Below are 21,722 nucleotides of genomic sequence, written 5' to 3'. Positions count from 1 at the left end.
AGCAATTGAAAAATCATGAAGGGGATCTTGTACTTTTGCAGATGTAGCTCTGGAAAAGTTCAGAATGGGCCAGAGTGTTCGTAGCTTGGGCACAGTTCCAGGCCTCCAGAGGAACAATTAACAGGTCGCTATTGATCGCATTTTCCGTGAACTGCCCTGATGTATTTCTTGGGGAGTGTGCTACACTGTTGACAAAATGACAGTTATAGTATGGAGTTCGCAGCCTCATGCCGCGCTGACAACTCTCTCTCTCCCTCTCTCCCCCTCTTTGCCGGGTCGCGTATAATTTATCAGTTGAGTTCAGTTCATGGAGTTTATTGCCTTTATCCCACACTGTGACATAACCCACGAGCAGTTTAGGAGTGAGGAGAGGTGATGATGATAATCCCTAATATGGTTTTTATGGTTTTTACAAAGTACTTTCACGTTCTTTCACATTTGGTCTCACCGCTATTAACATTTATTGAGTCTTTACTATATACCAGGTACATTGCTAAACACTTCACAAACTTTATCTTATTTAATCCTTAGAATGACCCTATGTGATAATACTATTTCCCTTTTACAGATAAGGAAGCATCTTACCTGAGATCACCTAGTTAGTTGAGGGTGGACTAGGGATTTGAACCCCAGTCTTCCTGACTCAAAGCCCATGTTGTTAAGTACCGTCCTGCACTGGCTCCCGTTCTCCTGGTGTTAGAGGCAGGTGGCTTCATTCTCCTGTGGAAAAGGCTAAGGGTTTGTTTGAGGTCACAGAGCCAAAAGCAACACAGCAAGGACCAGAAGTGAGGTTTCCCGAGGGACCAGTGCTTTGTCATTACCCAAGACCTGTTACCCTGAACAGTGTTACCCAAGTGAGGTCATCAGCATTTCCAAGTCAGCTCCCACTTGGTCAGAAACGGCCAGTCCTGTGATCATTCTTCAGGGCAGGCAGATGGGAAGGAATTCTGAGATAATCCAGTGCATTAATAATAATAATATAATAATAATATTAATAATTCTGGGGTAATCCAGTGCATGATTCTCACATTCGAAGTAATTTAACCGATGCTAAGAAGCCATAAATTTGCTACTTATAAGTGCGCTTCCATCTAAAGTTTCTACGTCAGGACTCTGCATGTTGCAGACACGTTTCAAACCAACTAAAGCAAAAGGATATTTATTGGCTTTTCTTTTAAGTAAATTTATTTATTATTTATTTTTATTTTTGGCTGCGTTGGGTCTTTGTTGCTGTGCGCGGGCTTTCTCTGGTTGTGGCGAGCAGGGCTACTCCTCGTTGAGGTGAGTGGGCTTCTCATTGCGGTGGCTTCTCTTGTTGCGGAGCACAGGCTCTAGGCGTGCGGGCTTCAGTAGTTGTGGCTTGTAGGCTCTGGAGCGCAGAGCTCAGTAGTTGTGGCACGTGAGCTCTAGAGCACAGGCTCGGTAGTTGTGGCGCACGGGCTTAGTTGCTCCATGGCATGTGGGATCTTCCTGGACCAGGGCTCGAACCTGTGTCCCCTGCATTGGCAGCCAGATTCTTAACGACTGTGCCACCAGCGAAGCCCCTATTGGCTTTTTTAAAAGTCCTAATGGTAAGGTTGGCTACAGGGGTGTGTTGATGCAGGGGTTCAGTGGTGTCTTTGGGACCCTGTCTCCTCTTGCTTGCTGGCTCCTCTGGATTCTGCCCCTGGGTTGGCTCCATTATCCAGCAGCTTTTCTCTTGTGAATATAAACTGCCTGCAGCAGCTTCAGCTTTAAGGCCTAATAGCAAAGGGGACTAGGCAGCTTCCCTGACAGCTCAAACAAAACTCCTGCATGAGTCTCATTGGCTCTAATTGGCCTGACTTAGGTCACGTGCCCACCGTTGAACCAATCACTGTAGTCCTGTGGCCATATGCTGCTCCCATGCTGGGAGCCCTCCTGGTCTGACAACCATAAGTGGGCTATAGAGGAGGGAAGAGTGGATGTTGTGGAAATGAGACACTGGGAGACCTGGGGGTGAAGTAGCGGGGAGATGGGCTGGGAGATCCGGAGGGAAAAGTAGAATGGAAAAACCAGTCTTGTAGAGAAAGACATCTGCACATTAGGCTGGGAAGGGTAAATTTTTTATTTGAAGTGAGTTTCAACAGACCATTAATGAGAACAGGAAGCTCACAAGTATCTTTTTGTTGCAGATATTAGAGAATTTATTATTTATTATATCCACTGACTTCAGTGTATATTTGTTCTAGTGTAACCTTTCCTCTCTGGAAGAAAAGCACTTCTTTTTTTTTGCGGTACGCGGGCCTCTCACCGTTGTGGCCTCTCCCGTTGCGGAGCACAGGCTCCGGACGCGCAGGCTCAGCGGCCATGGCTCACGGGCCCAGCTGCTCCGCGACATGTGGGATCCTCCCAGACCGGGGCACGAACCCGTGTCCCCTGCATCAGCAGGCGGACTCTCAACCACTGCGCCACCAGGGAAACCCCCGAAAAGCACTTCTTAAATATTCAGATTATAGGTTTGAGGGAGAGAGCCATTTAAGTCCTGAATAGCTGGTGACTGGGCTTCTTTCTGTCTTAATGCTATCTTAAATCATGCCAGATGAATTGAAGTGCCACTTCTCTTCTTCAGTCTGTCTCCAATTTGATGCCACCTTGATGTGCTTCAAGTTTTAGTGAGAACGTTTGGTCTGAGCTGCATGTTGTCAAGTATTATAGACAAGTTCATCTCACAGATCCTTGTTTTTAATTGGCTGCAGATGCAAATGGAAGGTGTGATAATATTAGAGACCACATGTTTTCAGAATCCTGGGTGGCTTGGTGGCTAATTTGCTTTCCATTTCAGAACTAAACCAGACAAGGAGGGGGTGTTATTAAATATTCCTTTTGAAGTACCTACAGCTAACTAGGTCCAGATAGTGGGAATGTTTAGCCAACGAGGGTTCCTTGAATGCCTGCTCTGTGGCCGGCATCTTGTAGGCATCATGAAGGACACAGAAGGAGTGGTTTCTGTCCTGGAGGAATGAATGATCCTATTGCAGTTATAACAGGAACTGTGTATTCAACAGTTACTCTGGGCAGGCACAGCGCTAAGGATTTTGCATACGTCATTTCTTTCAATCCTCACAACACCAATAGGAGGGCAGATGCTAAGTCCTTGGTTTGCAGAGGAAGCAACATAGGCTTGGAGAGGTTAAGCAACCAGCCCTAAGTCACACAGCAAGTGAGCGGCAAAGCCAGGCTCACACCCAGCTCTCTCCAGCTGCAAAACTCAAGTCCCTCACCCCAGTGCTGTGGATGGAGACTGTCATTGCAGGATTTCTCACAGTCAAAAGAATGAGTTCTCCCTTGATAGCAGGTTTCATCACTCGTGAGACTGCAGGCCTGGGAAGAAAGAAGATTGCCTCACGGCTGAGGCCAGTGCCTTTCCAGAAGGAGGAGACTGGGCGGGCCTTCTGCCAGCCTGTCTGACCCACGTGATTCTTCCATCTGTCTGACTTATGACTCTGAGCTGCTGGTCCAGCCTGTCTGCATCCTGGACAGTAGGACCAGTCTTAGCGTGAACCAAATCTTTTTTTCTGGAATTGGGTGGAATCAGAGCTGTCCAGAGCTTTGGAGTTCCCCGTAATCTCTCTGTTTTCACACACTGGACTGGATGACACATTTGAGATCGCAGGCAGCATGGGGATTGGAGGTGTTAAACAGGCTGCGAGGAGTCGGGTCTGGCAGGCCAGACGGCAGACCGAACGCATCCTATCTGTGCCACACGCCGCCGGGGGCTTGTTTAAACCAACCCTGCCAAGGTCATGGAGGCAGAAAACGTAATCCAGAAACCCTTTCTCCTGGGCAGGATAAGTTGGATTTTGAAGGATTTTTCCCCCCTATCTAATTTCTCTTGGGAGAAATATATCTGGGAGGGGGCAGGAGTAGAAGCAAGGGAATTTTTTTGCCCCCAATGGTTATCCATACGGATGTAGAGCCCCCTGAACAGTGTGACGCTTCAGAGTTGAGAATTTACGGCTAGGAATGAGGGTATAATCCTCGGGATGGGATGGCTTTTTCAACAAGGTCACTGACTCCTGTCACTTTGGGGGTTGCTTTCCCTCTAAAGCTAATTGAGGTTGGAAGGGAATTGGGGGTGAGTGAAGATAAGCAAATGTGCCTGAAGCCCGGGAGGGAGAGCCAATGTCTTTTCTGCTCCTGGGCCCTCAGGGAGCTGGGAGTGGACAGGAGAGTAGAGTCTCCGATGGGGAGAAGAGGGCCTTCTGCAGGGCTCCCATCTCATTCTACTAGAAACTTCATCTTCTCTGATGCATTATATAAAAGCTAGTGTTGGTAATGTCCCTCTTTGTCTCTAATAATTGTCTTTGCTCTGTAGTCAACTTCATCTGATACTAATTATAGCTACTCCGGTTTCCTCTTGATACATGTTCACCTAATGTATTTTTCCATACATTTAATTTTACTGGTTTATGTAGTACACCAAGTGAGTTTCTGGTAAACAGCACAGAGCTGCATTTTGGTTTTTTATCTACTCTCAATCTCTTTCTTAATTGGTACATTTAGACTCTTTATATTTAATGTAACTATTGATATATTTGGATCTAGTTTCTACCATTTTTTGTTCTGTTTTTCCTCTTTTGACTATATCTTATTGTGTAGGTTTTTTTTTTTTTAAGTAGGTGCTCTTAGGTTTAACACGTATGTTTTCACAATCAACTTGGAATTAATATTTTCCTACTTCAAGTGCAATGTGGAATGCTCATCACCATATGGGTCGTTCCATATAAAATCTAGTTTTGGAGGAAACCCATCCTAACCCAGTGTAGAGAGAGGAGGCAGACCTGGAAGAAATGAAGTTTGTTTTTATCTCCATTCATTCATTCACTTAGTAACATTTATCCAGCTGGCAGTAGAATCTTCTCCCTTCTGGGTTAGGTAACCTAGTGTCTAGCTGGCCTAGTATTAATAATAGCATTGATGAAAAAATTACTCAGTCGATCTAAGAAAGAAATGGGAAATTTTTTTTGTAATTTATTTATTTTTGGCTGTGCTGGGTCTTTCTTGCTGTGTGCGGGCTTTTTCTAGTTGCGGTGAGAGGGGGCTACTCTTCGTTGCAGTGCGTGGGCTTCTCACTGCGGTGGCTGCTCTCGTTGTGGAGCAAGGGCTCTAAGAGCGTGGGCTTCAGTAGTTGTGGCATGCGGGCTCAGTAGTTGTGGCTCACGGGCACGGAGTAGTTGCTCCGCGGCATGTGGGATCTTCCCGGACCAGGGCTCGAACCCGTGTCCCCTGGATTGGCAGGCAGATTCTCAACCACTGCGCCACCAGGGAAGCCCAGAAATGGAAAATTTTATTCGAGCCAAAATGAGGATTATAACCCTGGAGCAGCCTTTCAGAAAGCTCCGAGAACTGTTCTGCCCATTAGAGGTCAAAGCAGTTATATAAGTTTTTGAGACAGGGGACTGTACATTAAATGACATATTATTGACAGTTTACACAGTCCAGATCTACACTACAAAGAGTAGTGGGTCATGGCCCCTTACAAGATTAAGCAGGAAGTTTATCTCCTAAGGAGTGGTGATCCTGGATGAGATTAAGAGGGAAGGTTATCTTCTAAGGAGGTCTGGTTAATGCAGACTCGCAATACACGCTAAAGGGGACGAAGGAGGCCCAAATGGGCAGAGAAAAATTTTAAGTTTTTCTCGTCTTGCCATAAAATATGAATTTTATTTCATCAATAGTAATAGCTAGCTTTGAGCACTTACTGTGAGTCACCCACTGTTCTAAATAAGTTCTTTACAGGCATTACGTTACTGTCCCTATAATTATTTGCATCTTATAAACGAGGAAGCTAGGGCATCGAGAGTTGCCCAGTTACAGCAGACTAGCCAGTAAACAGCAGACTTTGGACCATTGATTTTATCCTATTATCAGAAGGCCTCGATGGGGGAAGAACACACTGGAAAGTATACAAGTGCCTAGTCTTTCTTGAGGATCTTATACTCCCCACCATCTTCAGATCTTCTGCTAGAGCCCACTGATGGTCCACTTCAGAGGCTCCTTTGTTTCCAAACTGATTCTCTTCCCCATCTTTCTGTAAACTATGCCGGGGGTTATGCACATAATACCAAAGCTCTGGGAATGGACCTTGAGTCTGAGGTTAGAACTGAAAGGGACTCTAAATGTGGCCTAACCAGTACACTTTTCAGATATGGGATCCGAGGTGGTGAAGCAGGCTGCCCGCGGGCGCGCCAGTAGCGGCAGAGCCTGGGCTGGACATGGGCCTCCTGACTCCTGCTTTTGGTTTTTATGCCTCCATGTACTTTCTTGGCAGGAGGGTGTGGGAAGCTGAAGAGTAGCAGAGCTGGAAATTCTGATCTGTAACTGACAGGGACAGCCAGCGGTCCCCACGGGGAGCCCTTCCTTGTATGCCAAGCCTCAGAAGACTTTGGCAGCCGGGCTGTGCTATTTAATAACCTTCTGGAGGCTGATCCAGTGGTATGGCAGTATTGCTCACCAAGGCCGAGGTTTATTTGGAGCCTTAGGTTTTGCATTTCCTGAAGAGGCAGGAATGGACCCCAGAAAGAACTACTGGAGGGGCAACTCTGTCACACTGGCACCTGCTTTTTAATAGCAAGACCTAGTGTGCGAGTGGCAAGTAGATATCACATCATGGACCAAACGTAATCAAACGATGAACACTGCCTGAAGCCCTGTGATGAATACAGGCTCGGTGGAAAGAATCTGGGGATCTATTGGTGATGCCTGTCATGGGCCCAGGAACGGGCTGGAAGCACGTCTGTCAGGTGTGTGTCACCTTGGGTGTAGGGCTTACATAAGCCTTGGATTTTGATTGTAGCACAATATTACCTGCCCTTATAGGATTATTGTGAGGATTAAATAAGAGTATATATAAATTGCTCATTAAATGTAATCATTCTGCTTAGCATTCGGAAGGGCTTAAGAAAATTCAGTTTATTCTTTCAAATATTTGAGTACCTTCTGTATGCCTGGTGCTGATTTGGCACCAGGGAAAGATTATACAAGATACATTAGGTCACTCTTCTCATGAAGATTGTTCTACGTGGAAGAAATAGACAATAACTGATAAATAGACAAGTGGGGTAGCTTCAAGTAGTGGTAAGAGTGTTGAACCACAACAACAACAAAATCAGACTAAGGTAGAGAAGGACTGCAGGACAGGTGAAGTCAGAAGGTGGCCTGTGGACAGAGGCCTGAATGTGAGAAGGAGCCAGTACAGTCACCCCATTGATACCAGAATCCGAGATGCTCAAGTCCTTTATATATAGTTGTGCAATATTTGCATATAACCTATGCACATCTTCCAGTGTACTTTAAATCTTCTCTAAATGACTGTAATACCTAATACAGTGTAAATGCTGTGTAAATAGTTGTGAATACAATGTAAATGCTATGTAAATAGTTGCCAGTGTGGCAAATTCAAGTTTTGCTTTGGGAACTTTCTGGAATTTTAATTTTTTTTTTTTTAAATATTTTTGATCCATGGATACTGAGGGCTGACTAATGCAAAGATCTGGGCAAACATTCCAGGAAGATGGAAGAAAAGGTGGAAAGGGTCTTGACGTGGAACAGCTTGAAGGCTTGGTAAGCTTTCAGCAGGCAAGGTCATTACTTTTGAAATACTTTTTTTTTTTTTTTTTTTTTTTTTTTGCTGTTCGTGAGCCTCTCACTGTTGTGGCCTCTCCCATTGCGGAGCACAGGCTCCGGACGTGCAGGCTCAGTGGCCATGGCTCACGGGCCCAGCTGCTCCGCTCCACAGGGAACCCGTGTCCCCTGCATCGGCGGGTGGACTCTCAACCACTGTGCCATCAGGGAAGCCCTGAAATACTTTTAAAATTTTTATTATGAATAATTTTCGAACATTAAAAAGAGTAGAGACTTGGGTAATGGACAACTGTATATCCATCACTCAGATTCAACAGTTATCATCATTTTGATGCTTTCTTCATTGATGCCTCTCTTTATTTGTCTGAAATAGGTTAAAGCAAATCCCAGACATCGTGATATTTTATCCCTAAATACTTCAGTATGCATCCTTTAAAAAAATCAAGATTTGTTTATATGCTAATGTAATTTCTCACATTTAATTGTCACAGTGCCATTGTCTTAATAATAGTAATTCTTTCATATAACCTAGGACCTAATTCATATTTACCTGCTTGCCTCAGAAGTATCTTTTATGAGTTAGTTAGTTTGAATCAGATTCCGAAGGCGGTCTACACGTTGTAAATTGTTGTTAACCCAGATGTGTTTTCATCGTGGGCACTGGGAGAAAGGTATTTAACATCAGACCTGCACCAGTGGAATGGTTTTTGCATGTCTTACTGGCTCAATATGTGGTTTAAATTGTAAGGAGCCCCAGAGGACAGTGAACTACGGTAGATGTTGTTGGATTATCTCCCAAACTGACATCAGAACCCCGTGCTCCATCCTCTGTTCTTGCTAACAGAGCTGTGGCTCTGCTTAGGCATCAGAAGACATGTGCGTTATGAGTCTGGGCTTTTCCTCTGGCCCAGATGTGAGTCCTGAATTTTTTTTTCTTTTTCTTTTTTTGGCTGCGTTGGGTCTTCGTTGCTGCAGGCAGGCTTCCTCTAGTGCGGTGAGCCGGGGGCTGCTCTTTGTTGCGGTGCGCGGGCTTCTCATTGCAGTGGCTTCTCTTGTTGCGGAGCACGGGCTCTAGGTGCGCGGGCTTCAGTAGTTGCAACGCATGGGCTCAGTAGTTGCGGCTCGCGGGCTCTAGGGTGCGCGGGCTTCAGTAGTTGTGGCGCACGGGCTTAGCTGCTCTGCGGCATGTGGGATCTTCCCGGACCAGGGATCGAACCCATGTTCCCTGCATTGGAAGCCAGACTCTTAACCAGTGTGCCATCAGGGAAGTCCGGTCCTGACTATTTTGACAGATGTGGTTCTGGTACCCTTGACAGTGACTGAGTGAGGAATGGGCCTGTGTCCCAGCTCAGGCCATTGAGGGAAGTTTGCTTGGTGGGGATTCTGGGAGGGCTTTCCTCTCTTACAGGGATGACCCAAATTTGGGGTCATCTTTTCAGACTTTTGGATGTTGCATGGGGGTGTCTGGAGCTGTGGCAGGAGCCATCTAATGACTGTGCAGGGAACATTGGGTAGAACCCACCATCCTGATGCAGGCCGAGGGTAAAAAGGAAATAGCATGAGTCCTTGATGACAATGTTGAGTCACAGAACTAACCGTCCTGAAGCCACTCGACCAGAGATGTCTTTTTATGAGATAAAAATGCCACTTTTTGAGATCAGAAGCATCCCATTCACAGGCATCTTTCTAGGAAAAGAAATATCATCCCTAATATGTTTGAATTTTCTTTGGATCAGAATAGGGGAACTGACCTTCACGCTCTATCCTTATCCTCCTGCTTAAACCTCTTTATTTTTGTGTTTTTTTTTTCAAATTGGTTAGTGTTTCTCCTTTTCCTTTCAATTCCTGGCACACTGCCCTCTCTGATTTGTCCAGAAACATTTATGAAGGTTTGACTTCTGTGGAATGGGAAGTATGTACCTTCTCTCCTTGCAAAGACTTAACCCAAGGTAAAACATCTTTAAACAGTGCAAAGTAAAACTTTTTGGAAGGTTTTAGCACACATTGCTGCAAGAAAGATAAAAACTGTGTTGGAGGCCTTCCCTGGTGGCGCAGTGGTTGAGAGTCCGCCTGCCGATGCAGGGGACACGGGTTTGTGCCCCGGTCCAGGAGGATCCCACATGCCGCGGAGCGGCTGGGCCCGTGAGCCATGGCCACTGAGCCTGTGCGTCCGGAGCCTGTGCTCTGCAACGGGAGAGGCCACAGCAGTGAGAGGCCCGCGTACCGCAAAAAGAAACAAGAAAACAAAACTGTGCTGGAGATTGGTTAAGCTTGCGTGTGCTGCTTGCTGATGGAGTGAGGTGTCCTCAGGAGAGGGCAGGCAGTGAGCAGGGCTTGCCCAGAGGAAATAAAGTTAGAATTTGGCAACCTCTAATGTGGACACATGGTGCTTGTGGAATAAGTACTTGGTGAAGGTAAGGTGTGTGAATGGGAAAGGCTGTCAACTCAGTCTACCAAAAATGACCCCTTGGGTTTCTAAGTTGTACTCTGCTTTGGAGAAAAGATTCTGCTGTAATGAGACATGTGCATTCAGGTGACCTGTTGTCATAAGTCTCTGCACCCATGGGGAGTTGAAATGGCCCGTGGCCTTTCCGGCTGGGGAGTCATCAAGGGACAGTTTATTTCTCATCATCTCCTAGAACTGCTTCAGTCACTGAGTACATTTCTAGGACCCGCCTTCTGACACAGCTTGTCCAGGAAATGTAAAATATCTAAATGCTAGCCCAAGTTTAACATCCTTAAGAAGGAAAATCTGGGCTTCCCTGGTGACGCAGTGGTTAAGAATCCACCTGCCAATGCAGGCGACACAGGTTCAAGCCTTGGTCTGGGAAGATCCCACATGCTGTGGAGCAACTAAGCCCGTGCGCCACAACTGCTGAGCCTGCGCTCTAGAGCTGACAAGCCACAGCTACTGAGCCCATGCGCCTAGAGCCCGTGCTCCACAACGAGAGAAGCCACCACAATGAAAAGTCCATGCACTGCAACGAAGAGTAGCCCCCGCTCACCGCAACTAAAAGGAAGCCCGCACGCAGCAACGAAGATCCAGCGCAGCCAAAAATAAATAAATAAATTTGTTGAAAGAAAGGAAGGAAGGAAAGAAAAAAGAAAGAAAGAAGGAAAGGAAGGAAGGAAGAAAGGAAGAAAATCTGCTCCTTCAAATGAAAACATCAGTGTCTTCCAAAGCTAGAGCTAATTCCTGTTTGGGTCACCTATGCACATACATAGGGGAGATTGACATAGAATCAGGTCCAGCTCTGCTGGTAAAGATCTCAGGGGATAAGCTGTGTGTTTAGGATAAAAATAAAATTAAGTAACGTGTTAAAGGATTACTATGTTCCAAGTACTGGGCTAAATGCGTTATACCTATTAACTCATTGTAATGTACTTGCTCTCTAAGAAGGGATGGTGTCTCATTTTCCAGATGACAGAACTGAGGCTCAGAGAGGTTAAATAACTTATCACAAGGTGATGAGTGATGGTGAGGGGATTCATGCCCAGGTCTGGTTAACTCCAGAGCCCACCTTGTTAACCACTTCCCAAAGATGGCAGCATGGCAATTACTTGGTGTGTGTTGGCTGTTCCTTTCTTGCCCACAGCTCATCTTTGGCTTGGAGCTGTCTCGAATTTAGGTTTTCCCTGCCCCGCCTCCTAGACACTGACCAGCCCAGGCATCAGCTGGTCCTGATTGGACCTGCTCCTCGATAACAAAGTGGGAAGAAAGCTCAAATGAGCCTTGCTGAGGACTCTGTGACCTTCTCCACTTGGCTGTGGAATGACAACCTGAAGTCAGCGGGACTGTGGGAAAGAAGGCTGGAACCAAGGCTTCACTGCACTGCCTTTTCCCCTGCCATGTGCTCCTGGAGTTTGGGGTGGTCTCTGCTCCAGTGCTGATCTGTTATTCTGCAAGGCTGACAAGATGTCCCCAGCTGCAGGAGCCTTTGCTGTCACTCTTGCTGAGGCACTGCTGATGTCTGGCTCTGGAATGTGAGCCTGGGAAAGAGGTGCCTTTGCCAGTAGAGCTGACGCAGGCTAGTAACTGGGGCAGTTCTTTGAGAGACGTGCCAGCTTCTTTCCTTAGCCATGAGATGATACTTCTTGGTATTCCTTCATCAGAGCATCTTGTTTCTCTAAACAGTGGGTTTTATGGATTACTTGGGAAGACCTGAGAGCAACATGTTGTATCCTTATCACATTATGGGTCACCTCTCAACTCAGAACACTGAGTTCTGAATCCTCGGCTGGCACCAAATGGAAAATAGCCCCCTGGGCTCTTAGACTCTGTATTTACTTGGTGACTCACAATCTGGTAAAACCACCTTCTTTCGGACTGCCCAGAGATCTAAGTTAGATTTTGATGACTGCTCTGTTGTGTTGTTAGTGGCTGAGACTCAGCATCACATCCTGGCTCTGCCACCAGCTGGCTGAGTGACCTCCGCCAGTCCTTTGACCCCTCAGAGCCTGTGTTTCCTTCTCGGAGACGTGTTAGGGTGTGACTTCTCTAGGTGGTCTCTGGTTGCCTTTAAAATCAGTGATTCTATTTTTTTTTTTTTTTTTTATGGTACGCGGGCCTCTCACTGTTGTGGCCTCTCCCGTTGCGGAGCACAGGCTCCGGACGCGCAGGCTCAGCGGCCATGGCTCACAGGCCCAGCCGCTCCGCGGCATGTGGGATCTTCCCGGACCGGGGCACGAACCTGCGTCCCCTGCATCGGCAGGCGGACTCTCAACCACTGCGCCACCAGAGAAGCCCCAGTGATTCTATTTTAAATCTTGTCGATGAGCAGTTCTTCTTACTGTTCCTGGCTGCATTTGTTCTCCCAGTCAACCCCTCCTCATCAAGCCGCCTGTGGGCCATGTGCTGTCCTGGGAAGTAAGAACACAGTAGGCAGGAGAGGACACACGTCCCAGCTCCCTTGCCCACAGGAAGATTGTAGTCTCCAGGGTGGATGGACCTGTAAGCAACGCACTAGTGACTGTGATGACCGTGTGAGCCAAGGGCAGCAGAAACAGAGGGTCGCCAAAGCTAGGATGCGTCAAGCCGATCTAGAGTAGGAACAAAGCTCATGGGTGACATGTTTAACCTGCCCAAGAAAGGTCGTGCTTTCATGAAACACCTGAAAATCCACTCTGCAGTACCGAGGGTTCTTCCATACATTTCTGATTGGAATTGCTCTAGCTCGGTTGATTCTGCAGTTGCCTGCTAGTGGCGGAGAATCAAACAGCCCTTTACGCCTCTCCTGCCCTAAGCACCTCCTTCATAGGAATTCTGGAGTTAATGCTGTTCTGGCCCAAGTGTTCTGCCCAGATCTTTCTATCCCTTATGTCTTTCTGGGCTTCCTCCAAGGAGGTCATTAGTGTGTAGAGAGTGGGAACTGTGTCACAAACTGCTCACCTATCGCTGGGCCCACTGCTGCCGTAGGTACGCAGAGGTCCTTAGTGTACCTGTCATACAGTCAAGTAGGCAAGCCCAGCACACCTCTATTCTTGGAAACTTCTTGTGTATGGTTTTTATCGTTATAGTTTTGTCACATTCGAGTACACACTGTATTTAAAAACTATATCTATCTATCTATCTATCTGTATCTATACAGAATATCTATATTCTGAAGCTCACAGATTATCTGTAAAGTTGGGTTTTAGCAGCACCAGTAGAAATAGGAACTTGGCCTTGCTATTTTCACCCCTTGACCTGGTGTGTTTGTAGTTGGTGAAATATTTGTGGCAAACACACGTTTGCCCTTGGTCACTGACTTAAGCCTGTGGGTTTTAGGGGAGCAAACGAGCAGACTGTAGGAGTTAATCCAAAGAGTCTCTTTGCTTCCCAAAAAGGATAAAAGGGAGCAGTTTGCAGCTTTTCAAATACCCAAGTGACAGGTTGCTCCTGTGATGGGCAGAGTCTGGGGCTGACCACAGAACACAGCCTCGTGTTCGATGCCCTTGGCTGAGAGCTGACTTCACGCCCTGCCCCAGGGAACATCCTTCGGAGGCTGGAACAGTCGTTTCCATCCTGCTGGGTCGGTAAAGCAGAGTGACATCAACGTTTGTAGCCCCTGTTCTAACAAATATGGCTGCTTGGTCCCGAAGTTGGTTCTGGTCACTTCAAGTGTAGGACAAAGTAAGATTTTTTTTTCTTCCCTTTAAACTTGAATTCCACATGTTTAATTAGCAGCTGGATGTTGGTTAGAAATTACTGCGTAAGCTGGTCTGGGACAAATTATCGTATGCCACTGCAGGTCCCTTCTCTGTAAAGAGACTGACCCGCATGGGTGTCTGGGATTCTGTCTGTGTGTCAGAAGCACTGAGATCCTGCCATGAAAGATGGCCTGAACCATGAAGGATAGCTGCTCTTGTCGTTTCTAATTTGAAAAGGGAAATTGAAGTTGAGGACACCTGTGCCCTTAAGAACTGAATTCATGGTGAAGAAAAGCCTCAGGGCCACGGCCAGCTAGGGAGCCCTCGCCTCTGCTGCATGTGCAGAGGCTGCGGGAGAGCTGTCTGTAGGGAAAGGGAGGAGGACAGAGCAGAGGGGGCTGGATGGGGGAGAAAGGGGTGAATGGGAACCCAGAACTCGTCTCTGGAATCAACCTAATTGTTTCCATTCCTCCTCGTGAATAAGTTGGAGCTGTATTCCCCAAAGCGTTTTGGAGTTTATTTCAGAATTTCCTCCCGGAGATGGGTTTTTGAACCTCAGTGAGCCAAATCCCAGACCCCTTGGAGCCTGGGGTCAGGAAGGCCCTGGACACAGGTGATTTTAGATGCTCACTTCTCTCCATCAGCAGACACCAGTCAGCCTGAGCTGGGTGTGTTTATTCAGCGAAATCCAGGAACCTCAGGCCACTGGTTTTAATCAAGACACTCGCTCTGTGGTAACTGGGGCTCCTCAACCAAGGATCTGGTCCCAGTTAGGTTTCTAAATGCCAGGCAAGCTTGTTTCTACAGATAGAGTGTCTGCCACTCACGTGGCCTCCTGCAAACGCAGACTGTCCAAGTGCAGGCCTCCTTTTAATGTGGAATTTTGAAGCCTTCTGGCAGGGAATTTTCCAGTCTTTGCTTTTTGAAAGGAGGGTAAGATAATACGTGGCGGCCTTTCTGGAGAAGTAGTTTGGAGAGATGGGCTGGAACTTGGCAGAATGAACTTTGGGACCATGACAGGGCTGCTTAGGCCTTGTAAACTCGGTGTCGCCCTCAGCTTCTCAGCGCCAGCCCCGAGAGGCAGGGCCAGCCACAGGGGCATACAGCCTTTGGGGTCTCATGCGGCCTGCATTCCGAGGGGCCCCATGCTTAGCTCAGTGACCTGTCGTTGCTATCTGAATTCATAATAATTTTTGAATGAGGTTCACACATTGAGGGTGAATATCTGGGCTGAAGGCTGGGCTCTGCCACTCACCAGCCGGGAGTCTTGGGGCGAAGGAGACACTGACCTCTTGGCCTCAGTGCCCTCCTTTCAAATGAGAAACACCTGGCATCTCTCCCCTAGAGCTGCTGGGCAGAGAAGAAAAGATTATGCCCTGCAGCACTTAGCAGTGTGTGTGGCACTTAGTAGGCCCTTGAAAACACATATCTGGCTTACCTTTCTAGTCATTCCATTCTTCATGCAACAAATACTATTGAATATACATGCTGTGGCCTAAATGGTGAGCCTCTCAGCCCCAATTCATATGTCGAAGCCCTAACCCTCTATGTGACTGTATCTGGAGATACGGTCTTGAGGAGGTCATTAAGGTTAAAATGAGGTCCTGAAATTAGGGCCCTCATCCAATAGGATTGGTGGCCTTATAAGAGGGAGAGAGATAGAATATGAGAGACAGAGAGAGAGAGAGATAATGAGAGACAGATAGAGAATGAGACAGAGGATGAGAGATCTGCCATGTAAGGACACAGCAAGAAGGCAGTTATCTGCAAGCCAGGAAGAGAGCCCTCGTCAGAAACCAAACCCTGCTTGACCTTGATATTGGACTTTCCAGCCTCCAGAACCGAGAGGAAACAAGTTTCTGTTGTTTAAGTCACTTGGTCTGTGGTATTCTGTTATAGCAACCCCAGCTGACTAATACAACACACTGTGTGCCAGGTACTGGATCAGAATTGGGAGTATAGATGCTACATTAAAGAAAGCATACATGGTCCCTGCCTTCACTGAGGTTGAAGTATAAGCTCAGACCCACACCTCCTTCCCTGAACAGATTGCATAAGTCTCTGTTCTGTCTCAATTTATCCAAGAAGAACAGCTTTGAAGTCTGGTGGGACCAGCTGGTCCATGGGACCTCAGGGCATGTGGAACAGCTGTTAATCCAGCCTTCACTGGCCCTCTAGGGTGCCCTTGCTGAGTTTGGGATGCTAGATATCAAAGAATTAAACAAAGCCACATGCATGGGAATATCCCAGGCAGTATTTTCCGTCATCACTCTGTCACTGCATCAGCCCCTCCCCTTTGCTGTTGTAAATTTGGGGTCCTCTCTCTGTTTCCAAGTGTGTTTAGTCATTCCCCGCACTGCAGGCCATGCCCCTTACCCCATCACTGTGTGGCAACTGGTCATGCCCTCGTGATCCACCCCCAGCTTGGAGGAGAACTTCCGTAGGTGGTGCCGGGGGAAGCCCCTCTCCAAAGGCGGCAGGGGTCGAGGTTTTTACATCGTGAATCTATGAATTCTTGCTGCTTGTCCCAGGGGTAGTAATAGTAGTAATGATAGCTAGCAGTACTTGATGAATGTTAAAAAAGCACAGGCACTGTTCTGAGAGCTTTAACACGTATTAACTCATTTTGCCATAGCGTTGCGAAGTCCTACTGTTAACTATTTCACAGAGGAAGAAACTGAGGCAGGTGAGTCCTCACACTGGCATCACTCCCACTTATATGGGATGGCTGATATCATCGTGTGTGTGTGTGTGTGTGTGTGTGCGTGTGCGCGCGTGTGTGGTACCAGCTCCTCCTATCTCTCTGGGTGTTTGAGAGGACTTCCCCACACATCCACAAGTCAGATGCTCCTGGTTACATTGACAAGCTTGTTTAAGGCGGATGGAAGGGCCTTGACTTAACCAGGAAGCGCTGGCCCCATTGGGGCAGGAGATGAGTCTGACAGTGACGCAGGCTGCCCCTCAGGTGCTGGCTTGCCTTCTGAGCCAGGTGGCTTGCAAGGAGCTACCAGACACTTGAAAGAATGTGGTCAGACCACATCCTACCCAGGAGACAGCTGGAGTGCACAGGAGCCATCCAGTAGGATAGCCTGTCTTTGAGCCAGACCTCCGCCAGAGCGCCTGTGAAGAGCAAGTGTCTGGTCATCTTCTCACTCCCCTTCCCTGCCAGCCGCTTGCTGTCCAGATGCTGACCTCACTCCACAGAAGGCTTCAGAACCTCCTGAGCAAGAAATTGCCCATGGGCTCCTGTATACATTGCCCCAGTGACAAGGAGCTAATACAAGGAGCTAATATTAATGCTTTCAGTCCCTGGCCCATTTCCAAATCAAGGATATAGATTTAATTTTAATGTGTGTATCTCACTAAGAAAGATTTGTTTTTTTAAGAACATGGGCTTTGGGAGTCCCTGGTGGCACGGTTAAGAATCCGCCTGCCAATGCTGGGGACACGGGTTTGAGCCCTGGTCCGGGAAGGTCCCACATGCCGCAGAGTAACTAAGCCCGTGTGCCACAACTACTGAGCCTGCGCTCTAGAGCCCACGAGCCACAACTACTGAGCCCACGTGCCACAACTACTGAAGCCCATGCGCCTAGAGACCGTGCTCCGCAACAAGAGCAGCCACCGCAATGAGAAGTCTGTGCGCCACGACGAAGAGTAGCCCCCACTCGCTGCAACTAGGGAAAGCCCACGCACCGCAACAAAGACCCAACGCAGCCAAAAATAAATAAATAAAAAAATCTATAAAATAAAGAACATGGGCTTTATTTTTTTTTTAATTTTTTAAATTTAGTTTTTGGCTCCGTTGGGTCTTCGTTGCAATGTGTGGGCTTCTCATTGCGGTGGCTTCTCTTGTTGCAAAGCAGGGGCTCTAGGAGCGTAGGCTTCAGTGGTTGCAGCACGAGGGCTTCAATAGTTGCGGTGCACAGGCTCTAGGGTACACGGGCTTAGTTGCTCCACGGCATGTGGTATCTACCTGGACTAGGGATCGAACCTGTGTCCCCTGCACTGGCAGGCAGATTCTTAACCACTGCACCATCAGGAAAGTCCCAAGAACATGGGTTTTAGAATCACTTAGGCTTGTGTTTGAAGCCGAACTCTGCCCCTTACTTGCTCTGTAATCTAACACAACTTCTCTCTCTGAGGCTGTTTCCTCCCATAAACTGGAAATAATAGAAGCTATGAGACAGGACTGCTGAGGGGACTGAGTGTTATAATGCATGAAACACACCTCCATAGTTCATGGCGATCGGTAAGTGCTCAGTGAACATTAGTTGCTGCTGCTGCAAAGCACGGTCTGAGGTGAAGGGGAATATTCTTGAGGCTTATTTTTCTAGATCAGTTGAGAGAGAAAATTTTAAAAAAATGAGAACTCTGAGGACTAAATACCATCTGGGAACAGGGAACGTCTTAGAGTGGTCTTTTTTTTTTTTTTTTTTTTTTTTTTGCGGTACACGGGCCTCTCACTGCTGTGGCCTCTCCCGTTGCGGAGCACAGGCTCCGGACGCGCAGGCTCAGCGGCCATGGCTCACGGGCCCAGCCGCTCCGCGGCATGTGGGATCCTCCCGGACCGGGGCACGAACCCGCGTCCCCTGCATCGGCAGGCGGACTCTCAACCACCGCGCCACCAGGGAAGCCTATAGTGGTCTTTTTGATCTAGAATCAATAAAGTACTGAACACTCTACTGGGAACAAAAGCCAGAGACTAGGTCCTGATGCAGCAGGTGTCTGCCCAGCCCTGTACCTTGTCTGTAGCTCACAGCCCGTCTTCCTCAAGGCAAACCGCTAAGGGTAGTTCCCACCCCCAGTTAGAGTTGAGAACGCTTTTCCCCATTTCGCAGATTTGACCCAGAAGCTTCTGACCCCAGGGCTAGTGTTTCTCACCTCAGAGACCCTCTGGTAATGGGTGGACAGTATGGGTTCTCCTGGGATTCCAGTGTTGAACCAAATGGGTGCGTTTGGGGCCCATCTGGATGTGTTCAGTCCATTTGAAGATGCCTTTGCAGGCAGAACCACCTTTGGAGTCACTTTCTCTGAATGAACTGACAGAAATCCTGCCTCAGCAGAAGGTAGGAGTTGATTCCTCCCTTCTTTACGCTTCCTCTCAAATGGGAAATGGCATAATTACCCTGAGGCAGAACGCTAGTAACTAGGGTTATGTTTAAATAATTGCCTCTCATTGAAAATGGACACCTTATTTTAAAAAAATTTTTTTTTTTTTTTTAATTTTAAAAATAGCCCTGGAGAGCAACCTCAGCTACTGTCCCTGAGAGAAATGTGCTCTTGCTTTCTCAATTAAACTATCAGTAGCAGCTCCAGAATTTCTACTTAGGTGATGTTCTCAGCCTTAATTTGGTTTTAGGGCGTGATTGCGGGATTGGTGTGAAGTTTGGGTGCATGGGGGTCTAAGGTTTTCTTTTACGGTAAATCAGTTTGGGTTGGTTTGGCGCTAAGGGGAACCATGAGGACTGAGGCCTTGTCCAGACCACTCTGGGACTTGCATGATTAAACATCACCTTTGGTAATTTTAGACCTCCTGGCGGCAGATAAATTTAGAAGCACTTGCAGTGTGCCTGTCTGGGTCTGTAGCCTGGAAGTGCTGTGTTCCTGTCTAGCCTCACCTCACGGGTGGCAGCTCTCAGAGGCCCGAGGCAGCCCTTCCGGGGCCTGACAAACCAGGGTGTGCGTGAGGCCTGCCAGGATCCCCTGGAATGAGGTCCAGTGCAAGCTGGACAGGCAGAGACATAGGAAGCAGTACTTCTCACAAGACAGAGGGGTGAGATTGGGGTTGAGGACCAGCTTTGGGACATGCCCAGAATGGGGTATCTGTGAGATATCCAAATCTAGTTGTAAATAACAAGTTGGATCTGAAGATAAAGCCTTGAAGACCATCAGCATTTAGATGAGCCACATTTAAAGGTACTACTTCTGGAGTGCGTCCTGACTCTCAGGCCTCTCTATGCCTTATCTCATTTCACTGGCAAGTATGGGACACACGCTGTGCTTATCCCTCTTTTAGGAAGGAGAGTTGAGGCACAGTGCATTGGAGGGAGGTGCCTCTCAAACCACATGGTTAATTAGTCTCCGGGTCAGGCTCACAGTCTTCCACGGTCAGGGGCAGTTCAGATTTTGTGAGATCTAAAGTTTATCCAGTTAAGAAAAAAAATCCAAACTTACAAAAGCAAAGGGAGGCATAAAAGGAGATATTTATTTAGAATGAGAAAAAGAGTCCAACACATTTTCAAAAGCTGATGCATGTCACAAAATCCAGAAAAATCATTTTATTAACTGTCTGGCGTACCTTGACAATACTTTTCCCCGCATTTTTTAGCTTTGCTCACCTTTTCCGATGACGATGATTCTATACTATTTTCTATGGAAATAATTCAGTCTTTTCATTAGAAGAGATAATCAAAAGTTTTTGTTTTTCTTTTATCACTGAGAGTTGAGAAAACTTTATTTTGAGCTTGTAACTCATTATTGGTGATGTCCAGTATTTCATAGGGTTGTTGTCAGATTTGGGGACATAGCAATCACATTTCTGTCGTTTAAAGAGCAGTGAGATTTGGAAGGGTTTTTTATGGGCTAGCTTGGTTCCCTGCCTTCTGAGCTAAATTTCTTCCATTCCCCATGCACCTCTGGTGCAAGCACCGTAGCACACATTCATGTCTTGATATGACCTGTACCCTCGTGTCAGGACACATTTGACAGTAGGAGCACTTCTGGGTGTCGTGAGTGCACTGGGATGGTTAGTGATATAGTAACTGTACTCAGAAATGACTGCTTACAGTCAGCTGGGGTTAGTGGTTGGTATCTCCAACTCAGCTTCCCTTCAGCCAACTCCCAGAAACGCCCTCCTGATGCCTGGGGACATGTAAAGGAGTGTCCGTTGGAGTGGGGAGAGACAGCGGTCCTAACTGATGTGGTTAATCTTATGTTGGTCAAATTTTATGAAAACTCATGTTCACCTGAACACATGGTTGGACCCCCCCCCCCCACCAAGGTTCTGGAAGGGACCTCTACTAGTGGGGGCTGCCAGAAGGTGAAGCTTCCTTAGCTTTGTGATAACTCTGCCTCAGCTTGAAATCTCCACCCATCAGACCATAGGGGCACAAGTCATCCAGGATAGCTGCACATTCGTGTCCTGTAAGTGCCCACACTTTGTTATTACAGTAAAACTTCTTAACTGTTTAGGGCTGGAGTATTTTTTTAAGGCTCATTTTATTTTATTTTATTTTTTAATTTTTTGCCTGCGCTGCATGTGGGATCCTAGTTCCCTGACTAAGGATCGAACCCACACCCCCTGCATTGGAAGCGTAGTCTTAACCACTGGACCACCAGGGAAGTCCCAGTGCTGGAGTATTTTTAAAGCATGTCACGTAGTTTTGTGTTCTTAAACAGTGAGCAGAGCAGATGTGAATGTGTTCTTGATGACTCAAGGTTGTCGTATGAGTATTTGTACAGCACTGTGCTTGCTGCAAGGGAGTGATTCACCAGGAACCCCAAGATGTGACCGGGAGTTGATCCCAATACTGAATAGCCCCACACTTAGTCTTGTTTTACATTTTTACACCTGCTTTCTCTTTTTGTACATTTTTCAGCCCTTCTAAAGCTGTTAGCTATCATTTCTTGCTGCTTTGAACAAGCTGTGGTCTGAGAAACAAAATCAGCCAGCTTCCTTTCAATTAATAGACTCTTCTGAGCATCTGTTATGTGTCGGGTGATGAGGGTCTGGGAAGTGTACATTACTAATAATGGTTAGTATAACGAGCATTCGTTGAGTGCCTGCTCTACGTCAGGTGTTCTAATCTCATCACACGTGTCCACTCAGGTAGTCCTCACAATCATCTACGAGGTAGGTGCTGTCCTTATCCCCATCTTGCAGGAGAGGAGGCTGAGGCACAGAGAAGTAAATCAGTTGCAGTCCAAGGTTACAGAGCAAGAGGTGAAGGGCTCGGATTCAGTCCCCGGTAGTCTGGCTCCAGAGCCAC

At 47.2% G+C, this 21,722-nt stretch overlaps 1 protein-coding gene across 3 annotated transcripts in view; it reads left to right on the top strand.

Annotated features, from left to right (window-relative positions):
* ABTB2 (ankyrin repeat and BTB domain containing 2) overlaps positions 1 to 21,722 on the top strand; it is a 181,058-nt gene that overhangs the window by 23,255 nt on the left and 136,081 nt on the right. The window lies entirely within an intron of this gene.

Source organism: Monodon monoceros, unplaced genomic scaffold (genome assembly GCF_005190385.1).
Source record: "Monodon monoceros isolate NGI ecotype Baffin Bay Population unplaced genomic scaffold, NGI_Narwhal_1 Super_Scaffold_7, whole genome shotgun sequence".
In the NCBI taxonomy this organism is placed as follows: Eukaryota; Metazoa; Chordata; class Mammalia; order Artiodactyla; family Monodontidae; genus Monodon; species Monodon monoceros.
Note: the sequence above shows the minus strand (reverse complement) of the source record. Positions and strands in the feature narration are given on the sequence as shown.